General features: G+C 36.7%; 1 pseudogene; it reads left to right on the top strand.

The window, feature by feature from the left end:
• The window catches only part of LOC130848452 (tigger transposable element-derived protein 1-like), a 94,310-nt pseudogene extending 68,190 nt beyond the window's left edge, over positions 1-26,120 (top strand).
• Positions 26,121-27,464: the final 1,344 nt, after the last annotated feature.

The raw sequence follows: 27,464 nt of genomic DNA, 5'->3' as shown, positions 1-27,464 counted from the left end.
TAGGTACCACTAATCCTCTCTCTCCATCTCCCAACACCTGTCAGCTTTATCATCACATGCATATCGTCAAGGTTTACAACCTTTACATTTCATTCTGTAAGCATAATTAAAATTTTAGTGCTACATTTGTAAAATTAGAACCAAGAAAAAGTATTTACTATATGATAATTACATAATTACCATTAATTCTAAAACTAATTAATTGAATAGACCAGTAGAAAAAGGAAAATGCACTAAACCCCTGCTTTATTAGAATATTACACACATCAAGATCAAATGAATTCTCTTTCCTTTTATTCCTCCAAGTGATCAAAATCACTCACAGTTTGTATTTGCATCATATTTGGGCCATGACCTTCCTGTATGATTGTTTCTTTTAATTTCAATTTTCTCTTCTCTTTCACAATAGGTATTTCTATTCACTATATTATTAACAACTTCCAGTTTTTAATCATATTATCCATAGAGCAAATTGTATCCTATTCTTCTAAAAGATAATCTTAAAGGAAACTTCTGACCACCTCTTCTAATTTGAACTGATTGCTTTCTGTAACTGCTATACATCTGTTCTCTTGGGATTTCTTTTTATTATTCTCTTGAGTAGTTCTTTTGTTTCCTTGCACACACTCTTTCTTTTTCCTGTTTTTTTTTTTTTTAATTTCCTGCTCCTGGAATAACACTCAAGTAGTTCCTCCCTTACCCAGACCTGGGAAAAGATTAGTGGTGGAAAGAGTATCTGAATCCTTGCAGAATGTAGAATGGAATTGTATGTGCAAAATCACATTTCATCAGAACTCTTAGTACATTAGCTCTAAAAAGAGAAGGAAATCTGGTGTGAATCTGATTACCATTACTTGGTACATATTTTTTTAATTTCTGGAAGTTATAAGGAATTTTTATTTATCCATGTTGTTGAGAAATTTCACAGAAATATGCCTGTGTTTCTTAAAATACATTCAATTTGATTATCTTCAGTAGACACTTTCAAACTGAAGATGCATGTGTTTCTTCAGATCCAAGATATGTACTCATATTTTTTATTTTTATTAGTCTCTTTCCTCTTTTAGATGCATATTAGACTTTCTGAAGTAATATTTCTTGTTCCTTAAATCTGTCGTTGTATTTTCTATTTATGGTTTACATTCTGAAAATTTTCATTCATTTTATTTCTAAGATTTTCTATTGATTTTTTTTTAATTTTGGCAATCATATTTTTTAATATCCAAGAACATTTGTTAATCTCTAGTGACCATTTTTCATGAAAGCTAGTTTTGCTTTATGTGTGTGCCAGCTTCACAGATATCTCTAAGGATACAAATTATAATTCATGAAGCATTTGTTTGGTTGGTTGATTGTCTGGTGGGTTGGTTTTCAGCTCCCTGTATCACCTTTGTTTCTTTTTGGTTTCATTTTTCTGTTTTTTCATCTTGGTCACTCTCTTCTGTGTTGTTTGCATTTCTTAACTATTTAGTGAAAGTTAGGTATTGGTTCAAATTTTTAAATGAAAGACTACATTGGTTTAATATAGGTAGATAGCATACATTTCTTCTACTTTGGCAAATTTATTTTTCCAAATATACACCCCCACCAACAGAAAGTTGACTATATCCTCTAACTTGTGAGCTGTCAACTGGAGAATTCACTCCATGGTCTGAGGTTTGGAAGAAGACAAATGGCGAGGGCTCACCAAAAATGTGAAAATAGAGATTTTACTCTGGTGACAGCAACTTCAACACTTGGGGACCTGGCTCTACCAAAGCAGATCACTGGATTTCTTTTGAAAGCAGTCTTTTGGTGGGTAAACTGTTTTTTTTCTCTCATTCTCACATTATGCTAAACTAAAGCACATAATATTTGGCATCTATGAGCCTCCTATTCATTTAGAGTATTTATGTTGTTATAACTCCAAATAAGTCTTTATTTCTCTTTTAAAGGTGGTCCCTTCCTTGGATATACACATAAAGCCCACAAATTCTAACTGGTGCCCGCATATAGAAGGACACAAAGGGCTTTAACAGTCAATTCAAAAGAATGGAATCTCGTAATCTCATTTCCTACTAATTTACACCTTGCCGTGAATACAATCCCTAACTTCTATGCTATGCAACAATTCAAAAGAATCCCAAGCCTAAATCCTCAAAAACCCTTAGCAAGGAAAGCAATAAGTGTACATGTGTGTGTACATGCACACCACCCCCCCCCACACACACACACGACATAAAGGAGCTTGAGAAAGAAAGAATTATAAAAACAAATTATGAAAAAATTATATGACCTAGTCCATAATTTTGTCTTATTCCTAGAACAATATCAAAAAATTCCTTCCCTGCTGACATGAAAACAGTAAGCTGTTTCATCATTTTACTGGTTTTCATTATTGCTGTGACCACCTTTTGGCTATAATCTTCTCTCCACTCCACTTCTATGTCATTGCTGTTGAGATACAAAGCCGGCTAAAATCAGCAAGAGTTTCAAGCATTTTTATTATGAAACCCGACAAATTGACACTATCCATCTCTCCAGAGAACTACTCAGTATTACTAAAATGAGCAGGTGCAGCATGACTGCAGGAGCAGCGAGGACAAGCATTACCTGCCATGTTCGTGGGCCTGCCGCGGGATTCCTCTGAAGATGACTTTGGAAGTCACCCGACAGTTCCCTAGTAGCCCTCAGTGAACTTTCCAGGCTAGCCTGTCACAATCTGCCACAGTCTTAGCATAGAAGAAGTAAAAGGAAATTAAATTCCAAGTATGGATTTTTCCTATCTGGTGCTTGAAAGATGAGGCATAAAACAGTTTTTCTCAATCCTGAAAGCCTGTGTATTTATATTGAAAAGCTCTAGTCAAAACCAAGTGTTTGTTAACTGGAAAAAAAGAGTAAAGGAAAGAGGAGTAACAAATAAAACAATTCTATGCTATACACAATAAAATTCTTCAAATTGGAGTCAAAATCTTAATCAGTTCTCTTCGTGCATTAGACATTTATTTAACATCTATTATTTGCAAAGCACTAAGGAGGATACTTTGGAAAATAAAGGTATTTAATATACTGTCCCTAGTTGTTGTTTAACAAAGGGAGTCCAACTCGAGGATGGAAGATGCCTTAGAGGACTGGGGCAGGGAGGGTGGGGGGGACTCGAGGTGGGGGCATCAAGGAAGGGAGGGAATACGGGGATATGTGTATAAAAACAGATGATTGAACCTGGTGTACCCCCAAAAAATAAATAAATAAATAAATAAATAAATAAATAAAAAATATACTGTCCCTATCTTCAAAGAGTTTATAATAAATAGAAGTTTTTTTTAAAAAATGTCATTACTATTCATAAATAGGGATTGAGTATGATAAATATCAGGTACATGAAAAGTGCAACATATAAAGATTGCTTATTCCAAAACCTTTCATATAGAATTCCTACTTGAGTGGGAATAATGGGATTAAAGAAGTAGATGAGGCCTGGAGAGAGGATAAGTCTAGTCCTATTGAGAGTAATTAGTAGAAGGAGAGGAAAGGTAAACCTCTGGGGCCTACTTAGGTAGCCGAAGGGCAAGAAAAAACAACAGTATTACAGATTCAACCAAATGCTAGGGATTATGTGCATTACTCCTTTAGACAGAAATTCTAACTGATGAAGTCAAGTAGAGGTACAATAACAGAAAGCACTTGCTATTTTTAATTACTGACCCAGTAGTTTGGTCTAAATGGGAATAGAAAGAGCAGGGGAAAAAAGATAGTCTCACTTAAGGTGAGACCAGAAAGAAACCTAAGGAGCTGGTGAAAGAATAGTTGATAGGGCACCAAGGGAGCAACAGATGAAATTGGACGTGGACAGAGAAAGCGCTAAACAATAGGCTGGGTGCTATATTTGGTATTGGGGGCAGTCGTCACAGGATGATGTCTTGGAAGTGCTTGGCCTCTCCACCCTTAAGCAAAGGGTGGTCTATTTTTATTTATACTTCAGAATGAAGGCTCTAAAAGTATTATTCTGTTACCCTGTAATTCATTGGAAGAAGAGAAAGGAGCCTGTAGACAACTAGGGGACATTCAGAACAGCTAGGATGGGGATAGGCTGGGGAGAAGACATGGCCTGACTGTGAGAGTACAGAGAAAGGAGAAATTACTTCCAATTGTTAGGATCAGTGAAGGCGGTGGGTTCAGGGGGCGTATGAGCTGGGCTTCAAACCCTGAGTTGGATTTCAGCACACAGGGAGAAAACTGGCAGCAGGTAAATGCGGGGCATATTTAGGGAATAATGAGGAGTCTGGTCTGACTTCTGCCGAGACTGTATTTGGGAGCTTTGTATGATTGTGCCTATTTTGCAAAAGTGCAAACTGAATCTCAGAGAGACTTGGTAACTTGTCCCAGTTTATCCACCTAGTAAGGACTCAGCTCAAAAACAAAATCAAGGAAAGAAACAAATCAAGGAGAAGAGTTTGAAATTTGTTGCAACCATCCAAGAAAGAGATCGTCAAGGAGGGCTTGAATTAATACCACAGAGATGCAAATATGAAAAGTTTGTCTAGGAAACTTGGCAGAGGTAGAATGGATAAGGCTTGGTGACTTATTAAATGAAGGAATTAAGAAGGGAAGCAAAGGAAAATAAAGGAAAAATAATAGCTAAACAATACCAGCATTATCAAATAATACTGTACTGTGTGTGTGTTTATACACACACACACACAACACACGATTCTACAAATAAACATAATCTATAGAGTGTCAATTAATAAGAAAAAGTGGAACCTAGTCTTTATAGAAGGAGAATCTTTATTCCATGGAGTCAGCTTTACCATGTATTATCTCTGGGAAAAAATACATACATTGAAAGTCTTACTCTGTAACATACATGGAAGTTCTGTCCCTACCACTAACAATATTGTTAACCAAATTCCCACCAGCCTAAGCAGTATAATACATACTGACAAATAACAAATTGTTTCTTAAAGAAATCTATGTGTTAACAGTTTTCTTCTGTGGCTTTACTTGTGAGTGCTTCCATAAAATGGAAACTAAATAAAATGAACTATTATAGCTATGCTCTTAGCCAATGCAGCCTGATGGACTAAACAGGGGCATAAAAGGAGGATGGCAACCACTATTTATTTGCCATGTAAATCCAATACCAAAGAGGTTTGGGAGCTTGAAATTTTGGAGAGCTACTAGATCCACATAAAATATGTGTGAGATGAACTAATAAACAAATTAGCAACTTAAGAAATTTGACCATATGGTCATTGACATACCCAAATGTACCAGGCTTTATGGCAGTTATCCAAATCTCCAAACTAAGAACACAATAACAATACACATATATGTATGAAGGGAAGATAATGTTTATCCATATGGTATCTGTGTTTGATAAGCAGAGTAGCAGCTACCAAAATGTTATGATTTGCTGGATCCTGGAAAGTCAAGTGATTCAAACAGCTCCCCTACTGGCCTGCTAACCACTAATAAATTTCTTCCTTAAGGGCTGTTTTGTTTATTTGTATTATATTTAATGACAAACTCATTTAAAGAAACAACTTAAATAATGTGCTTGTTATTGTGCTAGAAGTCCCGAAGGAAATAATCAAGGCACTGTGTTAGCGTATAGGAACATTTTTGTTATAATTTTGATAGCATGAGACTCTCTCTCTAAAAGAAAAGCTTCTGATCGAAGATCTAAAAAATAAGATGGTGGCTGCCATGTGATAGGATGAGGGTAAAGCATCCTAGGCAAAAGGAACATCAAGCTTAACATTTGGAGGAACAAAAGAAGGCCTTGAACACAGAGAGATTAGAGTAGGTTGTGCAGCCAAGAATGGAAAAACAGCTCTGGAATATATCATGGAGGGCCTACATGGCCAATAATTACTTGTTTTTCCTTTTTCCTGGCTTGAACTTCAACATGCAGTCATGTGTTTAGGCCATAACATTTCCCCAAGTCTTTTTCCTTGCTTTCAGACTCTTTCTGTTGGTATCAGTGCATCTTCTCAACCTCTGAATCTTACCAGATCTCCCAGTATGATCCAACACTACACGCCTGCATTGAATTACTTATGGTCAACTCAGTATCCCCACCTCCCTCTTTTAAAATTTTCTTTGATTACAGAGGGATAAGTTTCCCAGATGTGTTTCCCAATTAGACTTTGTCATTCACTGAAACTTGGAGAAAGCAGAGGCCATTATTCTGCAAAGGCAGGTTGGCCAGATGCTGTGAGATTCACATGCATGCAGGTCTCTGGTAAACTCTGGAGATGTACTCACATCCACGTTTCACGCTAAGATTGTCAGTGGAAGCTTCCCTGACTTTGCTCCCCTGCTTTTCCAACTGTTGCAGGATCCTCAGTTTCCTTATCCTGAAGCCCTTCAAATCTGGGCCATAGAGAGTGGCTTTTATATTGGATACCAGAAAACAGAACTTCAGAAGATGGGAATGTGGCTGATTAGATTTGAAGGAAGTAATAATCTCACTGTCAGTAAAAAATGAAATAATGACAGTTCATGGCATGCAGTGACAAAAGTTACTACACATATCAAGTCTCATCACCTGGAATCAAGTGCTTAAAAATGTCAGCAAAAACTGGTACAACAGTGTAAAGCAATTATATTCCAATAAAGAGCTTAAAAGAAAGTCAGCATTTCAGGGAAACAAATATATTGATATGAGCACCCTAAATAAATAATTCTGAAGTCAATGCTTTAGCTTGTGTGGCTAGAAGTGTTTCTACCCGTTCACTTAGTTTACTGGACTATAGATGCAACACTGGCCTACATTAAGTGAAATTAATACACTAAAACTTCTTCGTATAGTCTAGAGGAAGAAATCGAATGGCTTAGGGGATCTTGGAGGGAATTTATTACCCATGACCTCACCACCCTCTAAATATGTCACAGTGAGGATCTAAGAGACATTTCCTTCACTAAGGTTTTGACTGACCCAGTATCCCTTTCTTCCCAAACTCTACTCTTTTGACTGCTATGACACTATATTGTGAGAATTCCTTCCCAGGATTCCATTCTTATTCCTCTTCTTCCCCTGACTCATAATAATGGTATTCCCCAGGGTCTATTCTTGGTTCTCTTTTTTCCTCATTTTATACTTATAACATCTTCTACAAGCCATGCACTATTGACTCCCAAAGAATGTCTCTGTCTCATATCTCTCTCCTAGTTCCAGATCGATATATCCTTTTGCTGTTAAATTTATCTAGCTCAGTGGTTCTCAAATACTTTCGTCCCAAGAACTGAACACTTTACACTCTCAAAAATCATTAAGAATCCCAAAGAACTACTGTTTATGTGGGTTGTAGCAATAGATATTTACCATATTAGAGATAAAAAATTATAAAACTTTATGAAACATTTATTATTTTAAAATATGTATTTTATTAAATATTAAATATCAATTCATTTGAAAATAGTAATAATACATCTATTGTGTGCTAGTGCAGTGTTTTCATTTTTTAAAACTATATTTTTCAGAATAAAAATAGTGAGAAGAGTGGCACTGTTTTACTTTTTTGTACATTCTTTAATGTCTGGCTTAATAGAAGATAGCTCTATTCTCATATCTGCTTCATTCAATTTGCTGCAATATATTATTGTTTTGGTTGAATTCCATGAAGAAATTCAGCCTCACACAGATAACTACCTTGAAAAGCAAGGAGTATTTAAACATATTTCAGATAATTGTGAATATTCTTCTTTAATACTACACCAAATCTCAACAAGTAGTAGGTTCTTAAAGATAAGTTGCAATCTGCAATCTGCAATCATACTAATAACTTTTCATAATTTTAATTTTCATTAAAATCCATTGGCCTGAGGATATAGAAAGCTAGAGAGAAAGCCACTCTCATCTTAATGAGACACTAAGTCAGATAAGTACAAAATCAGAACTTTTTTGATCCCATTATACAGTTAAGTTCACAAGGCAAAAAAGTACCCTGAATTCTAAGTAGAAACTAGTATCTCTAAGAATATCTAAAGAGTCTTATCTGCGGCAGAGCATAGGAAGAAGTGGCCAGTAAATAAATGGATAAGAAGAAATCAACTATAATTTTAATTAATTATTAGAGGTCAAGTGTGGACTGGCATAACAGTGTGAAATAGCTGGAGGCCTTGGACACAAGGGGAGTTTGCATTCATTTGCAAGCTCTTTTCCTCAGACTCCCTTTAAGTGCTCACTTGCGAGCATGGGGCAAGGCAGGGGACCAAAAAGAACAAACCCCAATGGTGCCAGACTGCTGGGTGTGTCAGCTGCTGCTGGGGGGAAAGCATGAATTCTTGCTTGTTTCACCAGACTCTTCTTTCCTAAGAAGCAGAAGCCTTAAGCTTCTGGGGATGGGGCAGTAATCACTTAGCTCTCAGAGCACAGGCAATGATCCATTGCATCCAGGCGATGGGGAAAAGGAAAAGCTCTTCCCCCTGGAGAAGGGCAAGAAACCACCCTGGTTCCAGGAACAAGGTACTGTATATATATACCCAGCAGAGGTCTGCCATTGCTGGGGTTAGGAGAGAAACTCCTATGTAAGACAAGCCACAGATACAAGACTGAATTTAGCTGCTTCAGGGAGGAGAAGCAGGAATGCTAAGAATGCCCCATCTCTGAGATCTAGCTGTAGAATCCCTTCACAAGATTGTGGCTGGACTAGAACAACAGAGAACCTCACCACCACCACTACAAGCCTAGCTCAGAGTAACGAGCGAGAGTGTGGGGAGATCCCTTCTGTGGTACATGCAGAGACATCTGAAAGCTGAAGGTAGAGGACAAACAGAAAAATCTGCTGACATCCCAGACCCCGCACTAAGCTGAAGGCAAAAGCAGCCCAACGCCCGGGAAATTTGACGACGGTGGTGCACTGAACACAACATCAGCAACGGCAAACACCAAATCCAGATCAACTCCTTACTAAATTAAGTCCCCAGGGCCCTGGGGAAAAAAATGACATGCTTATCTTCTGGCAAAAATACTGTTTATCTCCATCTCTACTATTCTATAAGTAATGTCCAGCATTTAAAACAAAACAAAAACACAAGACACAAAAGCGAAAACAAAGACTTGTTTTCAAAAGAAAAAAGAAAAATCATTCATTTTCAAAAGTTAAAACAATTAACAGAACCAGAATCTGATGACCCAGATAGTGGAACTATCAGACTTTAAAATAACTGTGGTAAATACATTAAAACATCTAGTGAAAAGGTAACCAGCATGCGTGAATACACGAACTTCACCAGAGAAATGAAAACTATAACAAATGGAAATGTTTGAACTTATTAAAAAACACAATATCAGAAATAAAGAATTCCATTGAAAGGCTCGTCATAGACTTGACAGAGCTAATGAAATAATCAGTGAACTGAAAATCTATTGGTCTTTCTTGCATAATTTTGTAATATTATAGGTAGGTAATTTTAAAATATTGGTTCATTTAGTTATACAGATCTTCCAAATGTTGGCATATTTTACGACACAATATTTTTTAAACTATGTTTTTAAATGTCACCACCAATCTCATTAGAAAAGCTTTTAAGTACTGGGAAGCCATCAAGTCATGGTGATAAGTACTAGTTTTCTCAAATTCTCATTTTTGCTTGAAAGCTCAAATTTTATCATTAGCAACAAATACTACCAGTTATTTTACTTGAAATGACAACTCACTTCATTCATTTTCCAGAACGTTAACTGCGAGAGTCAATTCTGAATAATTATAGTTTCACTGTCAGTTTTATTTTTAAGTAAAAATATTTATTTTTTTTAAAATGGCAATTTAAACACAAGTGATTCTTCCCCAAACTTTGTAATTCAATATGTGTATTTCCTCATTTTGCTAAATGCAATATAAAAAGATGTGCACCAAAGGGTAAAAATTAAATTAAGTTAAATTAATGATTTTTAGAGTTTCATCAAGGACATTCTTAAACAAAACTGGGCATTTTTTAAGCTGCAGGTGCATGGTAGTAAAGACTATAGTGACAACAGTCGTACAATTTGGCCCCACTACCTTGGTAAACCCCCACTATTCATGCTATAGCACGAGCAATTTAACCCACAAATGCTTTTCACTATCAGTGCAAATATCAACACATTTTAAAGGCAATAGTGTCTTAGTATTATTGTGAAATACTAATGATTTTTACCTCATGGGCCTTATGAAATGGTCTTAGAGACTCCAGGCATCAACAGACCGTGGTTTGAAAATCACTAATCTGTCTCAATTTTTCACAGTACCTTAAACTCAAATTGTACCTATCTTGATTGAAAACCTTTCCCCTAAAATTCAGTAACCCTCCTGAATTTCTTACGCTCAATGATTACACTACAATCCGTTACTCATCAAAGTCTAGAATAACATCAGAAATAAAGATAACACCAGAAATAACACTAGAAAATAATCTCTTTTGTCTTCCATTTTCTCCCACTAACACCCATATTCATCCTATCAACTTATGTCAGTGAAATTACTTGTACAGCTGACCCCTAAACACCATCAGGGTTAGGAGAACCAACCCTCCATGCAGTGGAATATCTGGGTACAACTTATAGCAGGCTCTTCCTATCCTCAGTTCCTTCATATCCTCAGTTTCACATCCACTAATTCAACCAACCATGGATCATGTAGTATTGTAGCATTTATTATTAAAAGAAATCCCTGTACAAGTAGACTCACACAGTTCAAACATATGTTGCTCGAGTCAGCTGTATCTATTTCATCGGTCACCCCATTCCACTTTTTCCACTTTTATTGTCATAATGTAGTTCCCTCTAATTTCTTCTCCATAACACAAGTACAGCATATCAACAATTACCCCTGCTTGGCCCACTCTCCCCTGTCATCACTCTTACACACTGCTATCAGAGTGACCTTTCCAAAACTTAAATCATTTTTCCCCAGTCTATTTACCCATGACAAGCACAATAGAATTATCCACAAAGTGCTCCCTGACTGATGCCTGCCTACCTTTATGATTCAATCTTTAACTCACTTATCTGTACATACTCTGTAATCCACCCACAGGATGTTTCATACCTTCCCATCTTATACCCCTGACACATCCCTACTTATCCTTGAAGACTCAGCTTATGAATATCCTCACCAATGCGAAGCTGATAATCTCCTCTTGAAGACAGAGAAAAGGGGAAGAAGACAGCCATGAGAACAGGGAAAATAGCCTTCCCAGAAGAACATGTACAAAGACACACTGGATTGCACAAAATGTTAGTACTGGAAATTAAGATTAAAGACATGATTACCTTATAACCATGTTATTCAGGATTTTATTATAGTTTTTATGTTTTGGTAATAGGTTTTTACTAATGTTGTGTACATTTCTTCTTAATTAAACTTACTATAACAGAGGGCTACTCAGTAGGAGTGCCCTAATCTCATCTTTAAACATAATAATTGTTAGAATGCAGGACATCAAAATATACTGATCTGCCTTTTTATAAAAGGCCATTTTAGAAAATAAGAATTATATATCTTGAATGAAACTTTAAAAACTGTCCTTATCTTGACAGGAATTAAACCACATATACTACTGAAGTAAGATTTAAGCAAAAAAGACACCTCACTACCAGACACCAGAAAAAGACATTTTCCTGCACAGAAAAGAAACATTTGTTTAAAAAGTACCAAAATGGGAGATGGAAAAAGATATTCCATGCAAATGGAAATCAAAAGAAAGCTAGAGTAGTGATACTCATATCAGATAAAATAGACTTTAAAATAAAAAATATGACAAGAGACAAGAAAGGACACTACATAAAGATCAAGGGATCAATCCAAGAAGAAGAGATAACAATTATAAATATATACACACCCAATATAGGAGCATCTCAATACATAAGGCAAATGCTAACAACTATGAAAGAGGAAATCGACAGGAACACAATCATAGTGGGGGACTTTAACATCCCACTTACACCAATGGACAAATCATCCAGACAGAAAATTAATAGGAAAACACAAGCTTTAAATGACACAATAAATCAGCTTGATTTAATAGATATCTATAGGACATTACATCCAAAAACAGCAGATTACACATTCTTCTCAAGTACACATGGAACATTCTCCAGGATAGATCACATTCTGGGTCACAAATCAAGACTTGGTAAATTTAAGAAAACTGAAATCATATCAAGCATCCTTTCTGACCACAACGCTATGAGATTAGAAATCAATTACAGGAAAAAAACTGTAAAAAACACAAACACATGGAGGCTAAACAATACACTACTAAATAACCAAGAGATCACTGAAGAAATCAAAGAAGAAATCAAAAAATATCTAGAGACAAAAGACAATGAAAACCCAACGATCCAAAACCTATGGGATGCAGCAAAAGCAGTTCTAAGAGGGAGGTTTATAGCAATACAATCCTACCTCAAGAAACAAGAAAAATCCCAAATAAACAATCTAACCTTACACCTAAAGAAACTAGAGAAAGAAGAGCAAACAAAACCCCAAGTTAGTAGACGGAGAGAAATCATAAAGATCAGAGTGGAAATAAATGAAATAGAAACAAAGAAAACAATAGCAAAAATCAATAAAACTAAAAGCTGGTTCTTTGAGAAGATAAATAAAATTGATAAATCTCTAGCAATACTCATCAAGAAAAAGAGGGAGAGGACTCAAATCAATAAAATTAGAAATGAAACAGGAGAAGTTACAACGGACACTGCAGAAATAAAAAGCACCGTAAGAGACTACTACAAGCAACTATATGCCAATAAAATGGACAACCTGGATGAAATGGACAGATTCTTAGAAAGGTATAACCTTCCAAGACTGAATCAGATAGATATAGAAAATATGAACAGCACAATCACAAGGAATGAAATTGAAACTGTGATTAAAAATCTCCCAACAAACAAAAGTCTAGGACCAGATGGATTCACAGGTGAATTTTATCAAACATTTAGAGAAGAGCTAATACCTATCCTTCTCAAGCTCTTCCAAAATATTGCAGAGGAACAAACACTCCCAGACTCATTTTATGAGGTCACCACCACCCTGATACCAAAACCAGACAAAGATGTCACAAAAAAAGAAAATTACAGACCAATATCACTGATGAATTTAGATGCAAAAATCCTCAACGAAATACTAGCCAACAGAATCCAACAACACACTAAAGGGATCATACACCATGATCAAGTGGGGTTTATCCCTGGAATGCAAGGATTCTTCAATATACGCAAATCAATCAATGTGATACACCATATTAACAAACTGAAGGACAAAAACCATATGATCATCTCAATAGATGCAGAAAAAGCTTTTGACAAAATACAACACCCATTTATGATAAAAACTCTCCAGAAGATGGGCATAGAGGGAACATACCTCAACATAATAAAGGCCATACACGACAAATCCACAGCAAACATCATTCTCAATGGTGAAAAACTGAAAGCATTCCCTCTAAGATAAGGAACAAGACAAGGATGTCCACTCTCACCCTACTATTCAACATAGTTTTGGAAGTTTTAGCCACAGCAATCAGAGAAGAAAAAGAAATAAAAGGAATCCAAATTGGAAAAGAAGAAGTAAAACTGTCACTGTTTGCAGATGACATGATACTATATATAGAAAATCCTAAAGATGCCACCAAAAACTCCTAGAGCTAATCAAAGAATTTGGTAAAGTTGCAGGATACAAAATTAACACGCAGAAATCTCTTGCATTTCTATACACCAACAATGAAAGATCAGAAAGAGAAATTAAGGAAACATTCCCACTTACCATTGCAACAAAAAGAACAAAATACCTAGGAATAAACCTAACCAAGGAGGTAAAAGACCAGTACTCAGAAAACTATAAGACACTAATGAAAGAAATCAAAGATGACACAAACAGATGGAGAGATATACCATGTTCTTGGATTGGAAGAATCAATATTGTGAAAATGACTATACTACCCAAAGCAATTTACAGATTCAATGCAATCCCCATCAAATTACCAATGGCATTTTTCACAGAACTAGAACAAGAAATTTTACGATTTGTATGGAAACGCAAAAGACCCCAAATAGCCAAAGCAATACTTGAGAAGGAAAGACGGAGTTGGTGGAATCAGGATTTCTGACTTCAGGCTATACTACAAGCCTACAGTAATCAAGATATTATGGTACTGGCACAAAAACAGAAATATAGATCAATGGAACAGGATGGAGAGCCCAGAGATAAACTATGGTCAACTAATCTATGACAAAGGAGCCAAGGATATACAATGGAGAAAAGGCAGCCTCTTCAATAAGTGGTGCTGGGAAACTGGACAGCTACAAGTAAAAGAATGAAATTAGAACACTCCATAACACCACACACAAAAATAAACTCAAAATGGATTAAAGACCTAAATGTAAGCCCAGACACTATAAAACTCCTAGAGGAAAACATAGGAAGAACACTCCTCAACTTAAATCACAGCAAGATCTTTTTTGACCCATCTCCTAGAGTAATGGAAATAAAAACAAAAATAAATAAGTGGTACCTAATGAAACTTCAAAGCTTCTGCACAGCAAAAGAGATTATAAGCAAGACAAAAAGACAACCCTCAGAATTGGAGAAAATATTTGCAAATGAATCAACAGACAAAGGATTAATCCCCAAAATACGTAAACAGTTCATCCAGCTCAATATCAAAAAAAACAAACAACCCAATCCATATATGGGCAGAAGACCTAAATAGGCATTTCTCCAAAGAAGACATACAGATGGCCAAGAGGCACATGAAAAGCTGCTCAACATCACTAATTATTAGAGAAATGCAAATCAAAACTACAATGAGGCATCACCTCACATCGGTTAGAATGGACATCATCAGAAAATCTACAAACAGTAAATGCTGGAGAGGGTGTGGAGAAAAGGGAACGCTCTTCTTGCACTGTTGGTGGGAATATAAATTGATACAGCTACTATGGAGAACAGTATGGAGGTTCCTTGCAAAACTAAAAATAGAGTTACCATATGACCCAGCAATCCCACTACTGGGCATATACCCAGAGAACACCATAATTCAAAAAGACACATGCACTCCAATATTCATTGCAGCACTATTTATAATAGCCAGGACATGGAAGCAGCCTAAATGTCCATCAACAGATGAATGGATAAAAAAGGTGTGGTACATGTATACAATGGAATATTACTCAGCTGTAAAAAGCAATGAAACTGGGACATTTGTAGAGACATGGATGGACCTAAAGACTGTCATACAGAGTGAAGTGAGTCAGAAAGAGAAAAACAAATATCGTATATTAACACATATATGTGGAATATAGAAAAATGGTACAAACCAACCAGTTTGCAAGGCAGAAATAGAGACCCAGATGTAGAGAACAAACATATGGACACCAAGTGTGGAAAGTGGGGAAGGTTGGAGGGGAATGAATTGGGAGATTGGGATTGCCATATATACATTACAATAAGAAAAAAAATAACTAAATTGTATACTCTAAATATATGCAGTTTATTGCCTGTCAACCGTATCTCAATAAAAATTCTTAAAAAAAAAGGTACCAAAATGTCTTCCTTATTCTGTGTTGCCTTCTCTCTTAAGGACAATGGGATTCATTTGCATTTCCTTAAGCAAATTCTGCTATTCCCTTGTCTATGGTTAATGAATGTGTCTGAGAATCTGATTGTCAGCTTTTATATATATATATATATCTCAGTTTGGAGTGATAGCCAGGCATTTAATTTTGTCATGAATAGGGTAAATTCCTCCAGAGAAGCCCCATATGCTGAGAAACTGGATTCTATTATCCTCCATACTATTAACCAGAAAGATTTATTAATCCACACTTCTGTATACATCTGAAACACTGATAATTGTTGTTAATAATAGCTGCCTCGATGTGCTATAATATCTTGAAATACATGAAAAATCTGAGTTAAAAGAAGGTTATATTTTATTCCTTCCTGAAATATAGATTTGATCATGGCACTGCCCTAAACACTTTTTATTCTAATCCATTGCTTAAAGAAAAGGCTGAAATTTTTCCCAAACTATGTTGCATGAAATATAGGATCCTTCAACATATTACTAAAGGTTCTAGAAGAAAAGTTTTCATGGTTAAGTACATTTGGGAAACACTATGTTAAACAAGATAAAATAAGTCTTTACCGCAGGATTTTCCTGAAGCTTTAATGTGCTGCCATGTATTGTGAATGCCTGAGAGAAGGACATATACAGGATTTTCCAAACTTGTTTGTTTATAGTCTTTTGGGGAAAAAAGTTTACCAAACACCTGTATTCAGTGGAACATTGGCTTTCACAATAAAGTGTCAACTATTTAACATTGTCTTTAAAAACCTGCTTACCTTGCAGCTGGGACTTGGTCTACCTTTCCTGCCTTACCTACCACCACCAGCCCCAGCGTAACTACACTTCAGCCACACTAGACTACTAGCTATTTTCTAAACATATTCCCCTCAACATTTCTCACCTCCATATTGCACTACTCCACCTACTATGCCTGTTTTTCTCTCTGCCAACCAAACCCTACTTATCTTCCCAGGGTACAGTCATCACCCCCTCAAAACCATTCAAGCCAAATGAATCCCTTAGTTCTCAGTGCTCTTAGAGCATCTCTGTGCACCGATGTACACATAGATGAGATGAACTGTGTGCTTCCCTCAGGCTGTGAGCAGCCAGCAGACAAGGGCTATATTTATTACATTTTACATTCATTTAAGAACCTACAATAGACAGCATAGTAAGCACTCAATTTATTATTACAGAAGTTACATTAAGTGCAACATAATTTTTAAAGAACTTACTACATTTATTGGAAAATCAGTAATCTATGTTTTAGTGACAATTACCTAAAACATTTGATGAACTACAAGTTCCTTATTACCTAGTTATGCTGAATAAGAGAGTTTGGTAAAGGGTATTCTGAAAGATGTTTAGCATATTCACTAATAATTTACTCTGAAAAAGAAAAGCAGACCCAATCAAACCAAAATTAATCCATTTGTAAACTGACAAATAAATTGAATCTGAAGGATGAACATGGCTAATTTTACAATTACCACCCAATTTGTAGACTGTGACAGCCTTAGATCATGGACCATGTTGTTAATGAATAAGAAAGGGACCCTACAATCCTCAGAATAATGCCCTTTTTATAAATTAATAATCTGCACTTTTCTAGGACTTAAAAAGTCACCTCTAAAAAAAAAAATCTAGCAACATATGAGTACTAGATATTTCAACTGTCTTTCTCCTCTATTCTTAAAAAAGATTTCAGAAAGCTATTTTCTAACCCTATAGGTTGTACCATATAAGATATTTAAAGGAAAGCATATAACACTGCTACTCTACCCCAAGATCTCCTCCCCACCACTTATCTTTGCTCTTTGATCTTTTGAGACCATTATCTGAGTTAAAGCAAAAGAAAAGCTTATGGAGATAAAGAGTTTAAAGGTAGTGAATGCAGACAGACATCTTTAAAAAGAAAATTTAACTTGCATTTCAAAAGTCTACAGGCAAAGTAATCTCCCCAAAATATGAAGCCTCCTTCCCTCCCTCCCATTTCCAACCACTTCCCTCCATCTTCCTTTTCCCCTTCCTGAACTTTTCAGTCTGAAAGGCTTTGAGATGGGGCAGAGCAATGTAGGTAGCCACGCTGAGGAAAAGCTGGATGTAGGCAGACAGAGCCCAATCTCTACAGTGAATTGAGTGTTCATTAGAAAATTTGGTCATCTTAGCGTGTGAATGCTTTTAAGGGGAGAGCAGATGGGAGAAGGATACATCCATAATTACCTGGGTTAGAAGGTAGGATACTGAGGGCCTTGGCTTCGGCTGATGCCAAAGTATCAAAGGAAAAGGAGAGTTGCTTTGTTTAAAATAGAAAGAAAAAGAAAGAAAGAAGAAAAAGAAAGAGAAAGAAAGAAAGAAAGAAAGAAAGAAAGAAAGAAAGAAAGAAAGAAAGAAAGAAAGAAAGAAAGAAAAAGAAAGAAAGAAAGTAAGAAAGAAAAAGAAAGACGGAGGGAGGAAGGGAGGAAGGGAGGAAGGGAGAAAGGGAGGAAGGGAGGAAGGGAGGAAGGGAGAAAGGAAGAAAGAAAAAGAAAGAAAGGAGGAAGGAAGGAAGGAAGGAAGAAATTTGCTTTTGGTTAGTTGCTTTTCTTGCTTGCTTGCTTACTCCTAAAAGGGAGTTGCAAAAAGGAGAGAAGCTAAGAGAAGAAAGAAAAGGGCAATAGGGCACGAGAGGCTGGGATGGATAGAATCTCTTCACAGTAACAAGACCAAGGGTGAATATTTTTTAATGGTAACACCTATGCTGACAAAGACATCTGTTACAGTAATATAAACCGTTTTGTGACTCCTCCATGAAATCCTCTGTAAATTCTGTTTACTAATTAGTTTTGTGTGGGCAATTTGGGGTAAAAGTCAAAGAGATGCAAATTTCATGTGTGAGTCAAGATGAGATGACGTGTTATAGGAATCAGGAGGAAGTAAAAACCATTGCAGTATATGAAAATTCGTATAAATCTAGGTGTGGGGCTTTGTATTTTCACAAGCCATGATTTTAGCAAGCTTTGAATCGAGGTATACCTATTTGGTCTTGAATTTTGACTTGACCACTTATTGGCTGTAACCCTGGGTTAGTTAGTTAATTTCTAATCTGCAGCGTAAACATAATGACAGTGCCCCCATTATATGCCTGGCACATAATAAGCACCCATTAACTGTTAGTTCTATAAACTTTAAATTGCTTAGCCAACGGATTTGCCAAGAACTAGAGCTCTTGAGCTAGTGCTACAAAGTGAAAAATACAAACAATTCATCAAAGAAGCATTTTTTAAATCAACACGAAGTTTCTTTGAAAATCAAGTTTCTCTTGTGCTGTAAGGCAGTTCCAATTGTGACTCTCAGTACCACGTGGAAGGGACTGTGATGTTCCAAGGATTTCTTCCTCTCGACGCCTGCCGTATAGTTGCTTGAGTACTTAATAGAGATTATAGGAGGACACATAAGAGGGAAAGGTTAATTTATCCAAGACTGATTGGCACAGACTGGCCACTCAGAAAGGAAGTTTTAGAGCACCAAGAAACACCTGAGCCAGGTGCTAAAAGCAATCCCCACAGAATGCTGAGTCTGTGGACCAGGCCACCAAAGCACAGGAGCTGCCATCACGAGGCTAGCGTCCCAACCCTTGATGAGGCCTAAGGAAAGGTTGATGTTCTCCCAACCTGGTGCTGAGATAAAAAGCGGGGCAAGGCACCAAATTTCTACCATGTGGTCCTTTACTGTACCCCTGAGTTTGCCAGGGCAGGAGCTGGTGTTCCCCAAGCAGACAGTTTATAGACTCACAGCCAGGCTCCCTCTCCTGGAATCTGATGTCTGGTGCTGCCATATCTATCGGTGGCCCCAAAGTGCAAGGGGAACAAGAGTACCCACTCCTGCTACTATTCTTATCTCTGTAAGTTTTTATCAGTAAATCCTGTTCCACAAAATTTGAGATGTGCATGCCACCTGGACACTCATCATTGCTTTTTATTAGAGCTCAAGGGACTTCTTTAGTCTTTGGACAACATTTTTTTTTCTATGACATTAGCTCTACCATTAATTGAGCCTTCCATCTGCTGCTCATAAAAAGAAGGCAAGCCTAACCCAGGTAGAAAGAAAGCGTGAAGTTGGCTGCTGACTGCTTACTGGACAGTTTTGCCCAGGAGACTGTCTGATGGGATTAAATACAAAAGTAAAAGTAAATGCCACGTTCCTATTATTAGCCTTGAGCTTTTGTTTTCACTGAACCATTTTCACCTCTTGCATGTCTTCTCTCAATTGTCTTGTCCAAAGACATGAGCAGTACTTTAATTATCTCCTTTTTTATAATTTTTGCTATTCCTTCTCATTAAGACTACCTACCTTAGCAGCGCATGGCTAATCTTTCCTTCTCATAATTTTACTAAGAGGAAGAGCTGGAAAGTTTTAGAAAGTTTATTCATAAATGTTAACAACAACCAAAAACAAAAACAAAAACCTGCCAAATAAAGGCAATAGCTACATCTACACAGTATTTGTAAGGGTTCTAGATTATACCCAATTTATAAACATGACAAGAATTTCCCACCCATAAGAAAGTAATAATTGGAGACAGATTGCACATCTTTATGAACATAAAGGAGAGTCATTAGAGGGATATACAAGAAAAGTAAGAGTGTTGACTACGATCTGAGGACATCATTGCAAATTAAAAGGTGCTGGGGAGAGGAAGAAATAATGGGCTATCTGAGCAAAACTCATAAAGTCATATTTCTGTTATACCAAGAAAATAGCTTCTCCTGTCCACATGGTGTCAAGTGTTATATCCTGAGGCCGGAATTATAAAGTTCTTAAATAAACACTCTCAGATGTCCTGAATTTGGATTCTTCCATGTATTCTTAATACTCAAAGCCCTGGATAAATCAGTACGGAGGCCTGGTACAGCCAGTGTGAGTATTATGGCACTGTTGTCCTTTTGTTTCTTTAGAGTCAGATTTAGTCCCTGATCAATAATAGGCTTACAAGTTTATACCAAATAGCACTAACTAATATGTGCAGGTGATTCTGAAAATTCAATGTGATTTCCAAAGGCCTCTGAGCACCTGGACCAATTCAGGTATAGCCCAAGGAAGTATGTCTGCCCCAGCATAGGCTGAAAGACTATCCCAAAATGGAGGATGTGAGGGCGATCTGGCTGCGACATCTGTCACCCCATTGATCGCCAGGGTTGATTCGGCTGATCTGGCTGGCTAGGCGGGTGTCCCCTTCCTCCCTCACTGCTCCATGTGCGTCCCTCCCGAAGCTGCGCGCTCGGTCGAAGAGGACGACCTTCCCCAATACAGGAGGACCGTTCTTCGGTCAAGGGTATACGAGTAGCTGCGCTCCCCTGCTAGAACCTCCAAACAAGCTCTCAAGGTCCAAAATGGAGCTTTATGAAAATCCTAGAAAAAAACTTCAAAATATACAATGGAGATAATTTGAAATACCTTTGGATATTCCTAAAGTAAATCAGATTTGACCCCAAGGCTTACAGGAAAAGGATCTAGTGTGTTATCATATGTTCTTTTTGGTGCCATAGCTTCACAAAATATTCTAAAGACACCAGGCTTCATCCAAACTTTCTTCCTTCAACCCTCCCTCCTCCTCCCCCAATTCTTTCTCTCAGAACTATATTGAAAACTTGCCACTTATGACATAAGTTCACAGATAATGTGGATGTACAAAATAAAGTGCTCAGGGTTATTTGTTTTCCCTGTCTTTCATTAAATCATCTCCCGTATGCATCATAAATGTCAAGATTTCCCAAAAGTCTTGTTTCCTCATTGATACCAAAGCTTCAGTATCCACATATACAATGATGACTCCCAAGTCCATATCTTTAGCTCCGAATCCTCTACTGGTTTCAGACACATATATTTAATTTTAGAGTGAATGTCTCCACTGTGGCTATGGCATTGTCACTTTTACCTGAACATGTCCAAAATAAAATATCATCTTTCCCCAAAGACCTGTTTGTTTGTTTTTTCCCTGCATTTCCTATCTTGTGGACTAGAATGACCAACCCATTCACTCATCCAGGGATGTAGAATATAGACTAGAGACATCAATTTAATGTCTCTTTAGTCTGTCCTTTCTTTTCTACTCCTTAAAGTCCTCATCTATTTTCCCCTGGATATTGCAGTAAGGTCATAATTAGATGGGCTTCCCTCAGTCTGCCCTGCTTCCTCTGCTCTGAACTGCTACCAGAATGATGTTTCTAAAATGTAAATTTCATTTCTTTCCTCTGCTTAAAAATTCTTTTGTATATCCCCTTAATTTTCACATTAGAGTTAAAATTCTCTGCTTGTGCACAAAGCTCTTCATGATCAGGCACCTACCTACTGTAACTTCTTCTATCCATCCTTCACATGCTTCTTCCCTTTAATCCACATCTATGGATTTAAAATGCTTTAAACATATACACTGTTTCAGACCTTCCTCCATTCAAATACCTTTTTTCTTTCTGTTTTCAAGCTAATTCCTACCCACTCTTTCAAAACTCAACTCAAAGGCAGCCTGCTTCTGAAATCATAGCTTTTATCCCACAGGACTATAATACAAGCACATCATGTTTTACTGCACTTCATTTTATTGCATTTCTCAGGTATCACATTTTCTTTAATAAATTGAAGATTTCTGACAACCTTGCATCAAGCAAGTTTATCAGTGCCACTTTTCCAACAGCATGTGCTCACTTCATGTCTCTGTCTCATATTTTGGTAATACTCACAATATTTCAAACTTTTTCATTATTATTATATCTGTTATGGTGATCTGTGATCAGTGATCTTTGATGTTACTATTGTAATTGTTTTGGAACACCACGAACCCTGCCCATATAAGATGGAGAGCTTAATCAATAAATACTGAGTGTCCTGATTCCTCCACTGATTGGCTGTTCCCCCAGCTCTCTCCCTCTCCTCAGGCATCTCTATTTCCTGAGACACAACAATATTGAAATTAGGTCAGTTAATAATCCTACAGTGGCTTCTAAGTGTTCAAATGAAAGGAAGAGTCACATGTCTCCTACTTTAAATCAAAAGCTAAAACTTATTAACCTTAGTGAGGAAGGCATGTCCAAAGCCAAGTTAGGCCAAAAGCTAGATCTCTTGCACTAAACAGTTAACCAAACTGTGATTGCAAAGGACATGTTTTTGTTCTTGAAAGAAATTAAAAATGCTACTCCAGTGAACACACAAATAATAAGAAACCGAAACAGCCTTGTTGGTGATATGAAGAAAGTTTTAGTGATCTAGACAGAAGATCAAAGCTGCCTCAACATGCCTATAAGCCAAAGCTTAATCCAGAACAAGGCCCTAACTCTCTTCAATTCTATGAAGGCTGAGAGAGGTGAGAAAGCTGCAGAAGAAAAGTTTGAAGGCAGCAGAAACTGGTTTATGAGATGTAAGAAAAGAAGCCATCTCCATAACATAAAAGTACGAGATGAAGCAGCAAGTGCTGATGTAGAAGCTGCAGCAAGTTATTCAGAATATCTAGCTAAGGTAGTGAATAAAGATGGTTACACTAAACAACAGATTTTCAATGCAGACAATACAGTATCCTATTGGAGTAAGATGCCATTTAGGACTCTTATAGCTATAGAGGAGAAGTCAATGCCTGATTTCAAAGCTTCAAAGAACAGGCTGACTCTCTTGCTAGGGGCTAATGCAGCTGGTGACTTTCAGTTGAAGTGAATGCTCATTTACAATTCTGAAAATCCTATGGCCCTTCAGAATTATGCTAAATCTACTTGTGCTTTATCAATGGAACACCAAAGCCTGGATGGCAGCACATTTGTTTACAACATAATTTACTGAATATTTTATGCCCACTACTGAGACCTACTGCTCAGAAAAAAAAAAATTTCTTTCAAAATATTACTGCTCATTGACAGTGCACCTGGTCAACCAAGAGCTCCAATGGAGATGTACAATGAGATTAATGGTTTCATGCCTGCTAACACAACATCCATTCTGCACCCCATGGATCAAGAAATAATTTCCACTTTCAAGTCTTATTATTTAAGAAACACATTTTACGAATGTGAATCCCTTGGGAATCTTGTTAAAGTGCAGATTCTGATTCAGTAGATCTGGGGTGGGGCATGAGATTTTGCATTTCCACCAAACTCTCAGATGCTGCTGCCGCTCCTTATCAGCAAGAACTTTGAGCGGAAAGACCTAAATACAACCAGATTATCTACTTTTAAATTCTTCTAAGTAATATATTTGAAGTTGCAACAAAAAACAAAAGCAGAACTTCAAGGAATTTTATGTTGCATATTGGACACTTCTAAATGATAATAACAGAGAAAAGAATTATAATTTAGTCAATCATTATAACAAAAAAAATTTACTGTTTTTATATGGAAATCACCAAAGTATAAAAATAGATTATTCTTGTCTTCAACAAATTTTCTTTTTTATTAAAAAAAACACATTTCATAAGGTTATAGCTGCCATAAACAGCGATTCCTCTGATGGATCTGGGCAAACTGAACTAAAAACCTTCTGGAAAGGATTTACAATTCTAAGATGCCATTAAGAATATACATGATTCATGGGAAGAGGTTAAAATATCAACATTAACAGGAGTTTGGAAGAAGTTGATTACTACAACCTTCATGGATGACTCTGAGGTGTTCAAGACTTCAGTGGAGGAAGTAACTGCAGATATGGCAGAAATAGCAAGAGGATTAGAATTAGAAATGGAGCCTGAAGACAGGAATTTATTGCTGCCATCTCGTGATAAAACTTTCATGGATAAGAAGTTGCCTCTTGCATGAATATACAATGGAAAAAAGACAGCCTCTTCAATAAGTGGTGCTGGGAAAATTGGATAGCAACATGTAAAAGAATGAAATTAGAACACTTCCTAACACCATACACAAAAATAAACTCCAAATGGATTAAAGACCTACATGTAAGGCCAGACACTATCAAACTCCTAGAGGAAAACATAGGCACAACACTCTATGACATCCATCAAAGCAAGATCCTTTTTGACCTACCTCCTAGAATCATGGAAATAAAATCAAGAATAAACAAATGGGACCTCATGAAACTTAAAAGCTTTTGCACAGCAAAAGAAACCATAAACAAGACTAAAAGGCAACCCTCAGAATGGGAAAAAATAACTGCCTATGAAACAACGGACAAAGGATTAACCTCCAAAATATACAAGCAGCTCATGAAGCTTAATACCAAAAAAGCAAATAACCCAATCCACAAATGGGCAGAAGACCTAAATAGACATTTCTCCAAAGAAGACATACAGATGGCCAAACAAACACATGAAAAGATGCTCAACATCATTAATCATCAGAGAAATGCAAGTCAAAGCCACAATGAGGTATCACCTCACACCAATCAGAATGGCCATCATCACAAAATCTGGAAACAACCAATGTTGGAGAGGGTGTGGAGAAAAGGGAACTCTCCTGCACTGTTGGTGGGAATGTAAGTTGGTACAGCCACTATGGAAAACAATATGCAGGTTCCTTAAAAAACTACAAATAGAACTACCATGTGATCCAGTAATCCCACTCCTGGGCATATATCCAAAGAAAACCATAATCCCAAAAGAAACTTGTACCATAATGTTTATTGCAGCACTATTTACAATAGCCAGGACATGGAAGCAACCTAAATGCCCATCAACAAATGAATGGATACAGAAGATGTGGCATATATATACAATGGAATATTACTCAGCTATAAAAAGGGATGAGATGGAGCTATATGTAATGATAGAACTACAGTCTGTCATACAGAGTGAAGTAAGTCAGAAAGAGAAAGACAAATATTGTATGCTAACTCACATATACGGAATCTAAAAATGGTACTGATGAACTCAGTGACAAGAACAAGGATGCAGATACAGAGAAATGGACTGGAGAACTCGAGGTTTGGGAGGGGGCAGGGGGTGAAGGGGAAGCTGAGACAAAGCGAGAGAGTAGCACAGACATATGTATACTACCAACTGTAGAATAGATAGCCAGTGGGAAGTTGTTATATAACAAAGGGAGTTCAACTCGAGGATGGACGATGCCTTAGAGGACTGGGGCAGGGAGGGTGGGGGGGGACTCGAGGTGGGGAAGTCAAGGAAGGGAGGGAATACGGGGATATGTGTATAAAAACAGATGATTGAACTTGGTGTATCCCCCAAAAAATAATAAATAAATAAATAAAATTAAAAAAAAAAAAAAAAAAGAAGTTGCCTCTTACAGATGAACAAAGAAAGTAGTTTCTTGAGATGGAATCTACTCCTGGTAAAGATGTTGTGAAGAGTGTTAAAATAACAACAAAGGATTTAGAACATTACATAAACTTAATTGACACAGCATCCATGGGGTTTGACACAATTGACTCCAATTTTGAAAGAAGTTCTCCTGTGGGTAAAATGCTATCAAACAGCATTGCGTGCTACAGAGAAATCCTTCATGAAAGAAGAGTCAATCAATGTGGCAGACTTCATTGTTGTTTTATTTTAAGAAATTGCCACAGCCACCCCCACCTTCAGCAACCACCACACTGATCAGTCATCAGCATCAACACTGAGGCAAGAGCTTTCATCAGCAAAAAGATCATGATTTGTTGAAGGCTCCGATGATGGTTAGCATGTTTTAGTAATAAATTATTTTTTAATTAAGGTATGTATATTGTTTTTTAGACATAATACTATTTCACACTTAACAGACTACACTACAGTATAAACATAGCTTTTATAGGCACTGGGAAACCAAAATATTTGTATGACTTACTTTATTGCAATATTCGCCTAATATCAGTGGTCTGGAACCAGACTCGCTATATCTCCAACATATGCCTGTAGCTGACTCACAAATCTGTCTCCCCCATTGCACTGTAAACTCCTTCAGCCCTCAACCATATCTGTTTCACTTAACTTATCAGTGCCTAGAACAGTGCCTGGAAGATTTATTCTTCAATACAGAGATGGTGAATGAATTGTCGAAAGAAGGGATATAATGCATGTGCCATATTTGGCAAAATTCTTAGACTTTGCAAAGCATTCTCCACTCCAGGCAAATATTCAAGGAAAAAGTACGTGACAATTTAGGCCAGGTTTCTTTCTTCTAAGAAGATAACAACATTTAAGGGATATGAGAAGAATCTTTATGAAGATTTTAAAAAGGGTAGAGAAAGAAAGAAAAGCATTTTAATTTATACATATGAAGTCCAGAAATTTTAATATAATAGCTCAAAGGGGGAAAATGAGCACAAAAAAATAAGGCAGAATATTTTTTAAAATAATCTTTATGTATATTTCTCCACTCAGTTACAGAAACACAATATAACACTCAAGAGAGTTAGAAGGTTCAAGGGGAAAAGTATGAAAAATGCAAGTCATTACTTTATCAGATTAAAAAAACTGTTCCCTAAAGAAAACTCATCATCCCACACATGATAAAATGGTGGAGTGGAAGTTTCCAAGCTCTCAGAGTAAGCTTTAGAACTCACCAAGAAGCAATGGCACTAACATTTACTTCTCAGTGATAAATGGAATCTCTAAGACATCTTCAGAAAAATCATCAGCCCAAGTACAATTTACAGTAGCAGAGCTCATTCTTTATCTGCCTTTATTTAGGTAGATAAAGCAATATCAAGATTATAGTTTCTACTTCAGGAGTGGTCCACACAACAAGTACCTTTCAATAGCAAAGTTATAGTATTCCCTTTCATTAAATACCTGATTATTTTAATTGAGGTATAACAATGTAAAGACAACTAAATTAATTTCACTTTAAAATATTCACTCACTAAATGGATAAAGGGATTGCATATGAATTAAGCCATTCCTAATGCAAATTATGAGTGCATCATTTCAATACAAAAACAGCATTTTGGGTTACCAAACAGTAAACACTGAACAGAAAGAGAATACTGTTATGCTGAAATCATTCTGTGTCCTAGAA

The sequence above is a fragment of the Hippopotamus amphibius genome, chromosome 3, assembly GCF_030028045.1.
Source record: "Hippopotamus amphibius kiboko isolate mHipAmp2 chromosome 3, mHipAmp2.hap2, whole genome shotgun sequence".
In the NCBI taxonomy this organism is placed as follows: domain Eukaryota; kingdom Metazoa; phylum Chordata; class Mammalia; order Artiodactyla; family Hippopotamidae; genus Hippopotamus; species Hippopotamus amphibius.
This window is presented reverse-complemented; position numbering and strand designations above follow the sequence as displayed.